This window comes from Alexandromys fortis, unplaced genomic scaffold (assembly GCF_014885135.2).
Source record: "Alexandromys fortis isolate MF-2015 unplaced genomic scaffold, M_Fortis_MF-2015_v1.1 scaffold_144, whole genome shotgun sequence".
In the NCBI taxonomy this organism is placed as follows: Eukaryota; Metazoa; Chordata; class Mammalia; order Rodentia; family Cricetidae; genus Alexandromys; species Alexandromys fortis.
The window spans coordinates 27,078-32,797 of NW_026068021.1; positions in this window are offsets into that span (position 1 = coordinate 27,078).

Genomic DNA, 5,720 nt, shown 5'->3' on the forward strand with positions numbered 1-5,720 from the left:
TTTTTTTTTTTTTGGTTTTTCGAGACAGGGTTTCTCTGTGGCTTTGGAGCCTGTCCTGGAACTAGCTCTGTAGACCAGGCTGGTCTCGAACTCACAGAGATCCGCCTCCCTCTGCCTCCCAAGTGCTGGGATTAAAGGCGTTGTTTTGTTTTTCGAGACGGGGTTTCTCTGTGGCTTTGGAGCCTGTCCTGGCACTCGCTCTGTAGAGAGACCAACCTGCCTCTGCCTCCCGAGTGCTGGGATTAAAGGTGTGCGCCACCATCGCCTGGCCGGGCCTGGATCATTTCTGCAGCCTGGTCCCTCCATGAACTGGTCCCCAGCCTCAGGAACCTCTGTGCCCCTGCCTGAGTGGTGCTAGTTGGCTTTGGTGTTTTGTTTGTTTGTTTGATTTTGGTTTTTTGAGACAGGACTTCTCTATATAGTCCTGGCTGTCCCTGAACTCACTTTGTAGACCCAGGCCAACCTCAAACTCACAGAGATCCATTTGTCTCTACCTCCCAAGGGCTAGGATTAAAAGTATGTGCCACCACTGCCCAGTGCAAATTGGCAAACTGGTTTTTAATCCTAGTACTTGGGAGGCAGAGGCAAGCATATCTGTGAGTTTGAGGCCACCCTGGTCTACCGAATGAGTCCCAGACCAACCAAAACTAAATAGCATGACTTTGTCTCAAAAAAGGCGCACGCCTTTAATCCCAGCAGTCGGAAGGCAGAAGCAGGGGGGTCTCTGTGAGTTTGTGGCTAGCCTGGTCTACAGAGCAAGTTCCAGGACAATCAAGGTTATACTGAAAAACCCTGTCTTATAATAAATAAAAAAAAGCAAAACCAAACAAGCAAGCAAACAACAACAAACCCCACATAGCCGAGATTGAGCTCTACTAAGCAGTGTATTATTACTGCTTGTCCCCAGTGGGACATAGTGTATATCGATAGCATGATGATCCCCAACAGCTGGCATGGGGCCAGGCACTCTGAGAGCCTGGATAGCTGGGCCAAGCCGGTTCTCCATCAGGCGGCTCCAGTTCCTGGCCAGCCCAGAAAGAGACTGAGATTTCTGGCTGGGAAAAGCCTAGTTACAAGGTGACCTGCCTGCAGCTGGATCAAGTTTCCAAACTTGGGCCGGGCTCAGGCCCTGTAGCTGGGGGAGCCAGAGCTCGCAGAGCCTCAGTGTGCCCATTGAACTGGGCCTCGAAAACAGCAGCACCCCCAAAATCCAGGACTCTGTGAAGGGCCCAAAGCCCTCCTTTGGTGCTGTGCTAGGCCCCAAACAATTGCCTTCTGGTACATTCTGGTGATGATCAGACTGTGTTCTTATTTTATTTTATTGCTTTTTGTTTGGTTTTGATTTTGTTTTTTGTTTTTGTGGGGATTTTTGGTTTTTGGTTTTTCAAGACAGGGTTTCTCTGTAGCTTTGGAGCCTATCCTGGAACTAGCTCTTGTAGATGTAGACCAGGTTGGCCTCACAGAGATCCATCTGCCTCTGCCTCCCGAGTGCTGGGATTAAAGGCGTGCACCACCACCACCGGGTGGGAGATTTTTGTTTTATTCTGTGTTCATGGGTATTTTCTCTGCATATACGTCTGTGTATCACATGTGTGCCCAGTACCGTCAGAGGCTAGAAGAAGCTTCTGGATCCCCTAGAACTGGAGTTACAAACAATTTTGAGCTATCACGTGAGTGCCCTTGACCACTGAGGCCTCGCTCCAGCTCTTGGTCTTGTTTTTGGTTTGTGTTTTTTGTTTTTGGTTTTTCAAGACAGGGTTTCTCTGTGGCTTTGGAGCCTGTCCTGGAACTAGCTCTTTTAGACCAGGCTGGTCTCAAACTCACAGAGATCCGCCTGCCTCTGCCTCCCGAGTGCTGGGATTAAAGGCGTGCGTTGGTTTTTTGAGACAGGGTTTCTCCAGGTAGTCCTGGCTGTCCTGGAACTCCCTCTGCAGAGCATGCTGGCGGCAAACACATAAAGATCTGCCTGCCTCTGTCTCCTGAGTGCTGGGATTAAAGGTGTGGGGCCACCATCATCTAGCTTTGTTTTTTATAAGAATTTATTGATTTTTAATGTTACGTGTATTGGTGTTTCACATGCATGTGTGTCTGTGTGAGGGTGCTGGATTCCCTGGAGCTGGAGTTACAGACCATTGTGAATTACTTGTGTATGCTGGGTGCTGGGTCTTCTGGAAGTGCAGCCAGTAGCCTTAACCATTGAGCCATTTCTCCAGCTCCTAGCTTTGGGTTTTTTTGTTTGTTTGTTTGGTTGGTTGGTTGGTTTTGGTCTTATTATTTTATTTATTTATTTATTTTTGGTCATAAGCTCTCAAGTAGTACACACTGTCCTCAAACTAGGGTTTAAGCACAGGGCCCTTACATGCTAGGCAAGTGCTCTACCACTGAGCAACATTTCCACCATCTTAAAATTTTGTTTTCTCAACCAGGCATAGTGGTGCAGGTCTTTAATCCCAGCACACAGGAGACAGAGGCAAGCGACCTCCATGAGTTCAAGGCCTGCCTGGTCTACACAGAGAGTTCCAAGGTGGCCAGTTCTACAAAGTGAGAACCTGTCATCTTAAAGATGATTTTATTTAAATTTAAAGTCGTATTAATAGTGTGTGTGGCCGAAGACACAGACCTGTGGTGACAAGCACACGGAGGTAGGAGGACAGCTTTTGTGACTTCCGGCTAGCCAGCCCAGGCTGTCAGGTCTGCTAGTTCAGGATCTTTGTCTGCTTGGGCCAGCTCATTGGTCCTACCACACTTTCTGTTGTTAACATATTCATTTATTTGAAACAGGACTTCATGGAGCTCAAACTGGACTGGAACTCTTTATGTAGTTGAAGGTGACTTTTTTCCAATCTGCCTGCCTCTGCCTTCCAAATACCCGGATTACAGGTGAGTGCCACCATTCCTGTTTTACGTGGAGTTGCAGAAGGAACCTTGAGCTTTGTGTTTCTTAGGCAAGCACTCCACCAACCCAGCCACGAACCAGCCCTTGCTTTTGTGTTTCTGGGAAGGTTCTATAGCCTAGCTTGACCTGAAGCTCAACATGTAGCCCCAGTGGTCTCTGGGCCATCCTCCTGTGTCATTCTTCCAAGTGTTTGGTTTACAAGAATGAACCAGCATGACTGATTTACCAGCCCTTTTTATTTACTTACCTTTTTTTTTTTTTTTTTCAAGACAGGGTTTCTCCTAGCTTTGGAGCCTGTCCTGGAACTAGCTCTTGTAGACCAGGCTGGTCTCGAACTCACAGAGATCCACCTGCCTCTCTGTCTCCTGAGTGCTGGGATTAGAGATGCGTGTAACCACGGCTCGGTGCAACAAATGCTCTTAACCACTGCCACACTGCCATCTCTCCACGCCCTTATTTATTTATTTCAATAGAACAGGGTTTTTCTATGTAGCCATGGCTGTTGTTCTGGAACTAGCTCTTTAGACCAGGCTGGCTTCAAACTCACAGAGATCCACCTGCCTCTGCCTTCTGAGTACTAGGATTAAAGGCATGAACCATCATGCCTAGTTAAGTTTTTTTTTTTTTTTTTTTTCAGATAGTCTAGCCTCCAGTTCTCCCAATCATCCTGCCTCAGCCCCTGGGATAACTGGACGGATAGGTCTATGCCACCATATTTGGTCTTACACTGTCTTGATTGTTCATCTAAGGGATGGGGAGATTCCGGCTGACTGGGTAGGGGTGTGGTAAGCTAGGGGTAGCAGGCAGTACCCTGTAGGCACTCAGCAGGTTGGGAGGCCAGGACTGAGGCTGACCCCTGGGGCTCAGTTTATGAGTCAGCTGTGGCCAGACACACCTACATCTATCTACCCAGCACTCCCTCCCAATCCCACTTCCTCCAAGGCCGGCATCCCCCTCCGTAAAAACTCTACTTCTCCACTTGTGAGGGGCATTTCCAAATATAGTCCTCCCCCAAATCTCAGGCAAGCAGGGTTCTCCACTTGTGAGGGACATTTCCAAACAGAGTCCTCCCCCAAAATCTCCAGCAAGCAGGGTTTTTTTGTTTGTTTTGTTTTGTTTTGTTTTGTTTTTTGTTTGTTTGTTTTTTGAGACAGGGTCTCACCACGTAGCTTTGGCTGTTCTGGAGCAGGCTGGCCTCCAACACAGAGATTCCCCCTGCCTCTGCCTCCTTAGTGCTGGAATTAAAGGCATGCACCATCACACTGGTTAGGCAGAATATTGTTAAAGCTAAACCCTCTCTTACCAGGAAGGGAACAAGTCCCTCATATTGACCCCAGGACCCAGCAATGGCCTGACCTTCAGACTGTGACTCCCTATATATTCCAGATTACCTACCTATTTTATTGTTTATTTATTGGGCTGGGAATGGAACCCAGGATTTTGGATGTGTTAGGGACCACTCTTTGTTTTGCTTTGTTTTATTTTTCAAGACAGGGTTTCTCTGTGTAACAACCCTGGCTGTTGTCCTTGAACTCACTTTGTAGACCAGGCTAGCCTCGAACTCACAGAGATCCACCTGCCTCTGCCTCCTGAGTGCTAGGATTAAACATCTGGACCACAGCACACAACATAGGGATCATACTTTGTTGAGCTACACATTCCAGCTCCTCAATTTGAGAATCTAGGTAGGTATTTCACCACTGAGCACACCCCAGCCCCTCACTGGGGGATTCTAGGCAGGTGCTCTATGAAGCTCTTTCTCCCAACTCTTTGAGACAGGCTTTCTATACACCCTAGGCCGGCCTTGAACTGGTGATCATTCTGATTGAGCATTCTAAATACCTGGACAACCTGAAGAGACCAAGGTCCCCAGGAATGCCTTAGCCCAGGAAGGCCACACCCTTGCAGGCTGTCAATTTGGTTCCAGGGATTAGTGGGTACCCTAGCTTCCTTCCATCCCTCTGACTGCCTTTCCTCTGAACACTGGGTGGTCTTTCCATCGGAAAGGAGGGACTGGAGTTCTGCCCACCCTGGGACAAGCGAAAGGGCTCAACTGGTGTGTGTACAGGGGAAGGAAGACCTGGAAGTTTCTCTTCTGTTTCTGAATAAATCACTTTGAATTTGCAAATCTGGGAACTCCCCAGAAGGGTGAGGCAGTTTTTCCTGGTGCCCTCTGGGACTAAGACGGAAGGTAGTTTTTAAAAGGATTTTTCAAAACTCTCCCAAGAAGCCTAAGAAGTTCCCCAATTCCTGGCCTAGGGCAGTGGAGCATGCTTCTAATCTTGACAATGGGCTGTGAGTTTGAGGCTATGCTATAGTATGAGAACTTGCCTTACAAAAAAAAAAGCAAATGTGAGATGGAGAGATGGCTCAGGGGCTAAGAGCACTGATTCCTCTTCCAGAGGACCCGGGTTCAATTCCCAGCACCCTCACGGTGGCTCACCACTGTCTGTAACTCCAGTTCCAGGGGACTTGACACCCTCACACCGACATCCATGCAGGCAAAATACCAATGCACATAAATGAATAAATTATTTTTTAAAAAGAAAAGCAAACACAGCCCAGTGAGATGTCTCAGTGGTAAAGAAACTTGCCACCAAGACTGATGACCTGAGTTCAATCCCCGGCAATCCATGGGGTGGTAGAGAGAGGGGCCTGATTCTTCTATCACAGGGAGCGCACTGTGCACATACACACCCCACACACACACACGGTTTATCAATCAATCCTGTGGAGACTGAGTGTGAGAGCATTTAACTGTTCTTTTAGAAGACCTGGATTTGGCTCATAACTGCCTATAACTCCAGTTCCAAAAAAAAAAAAA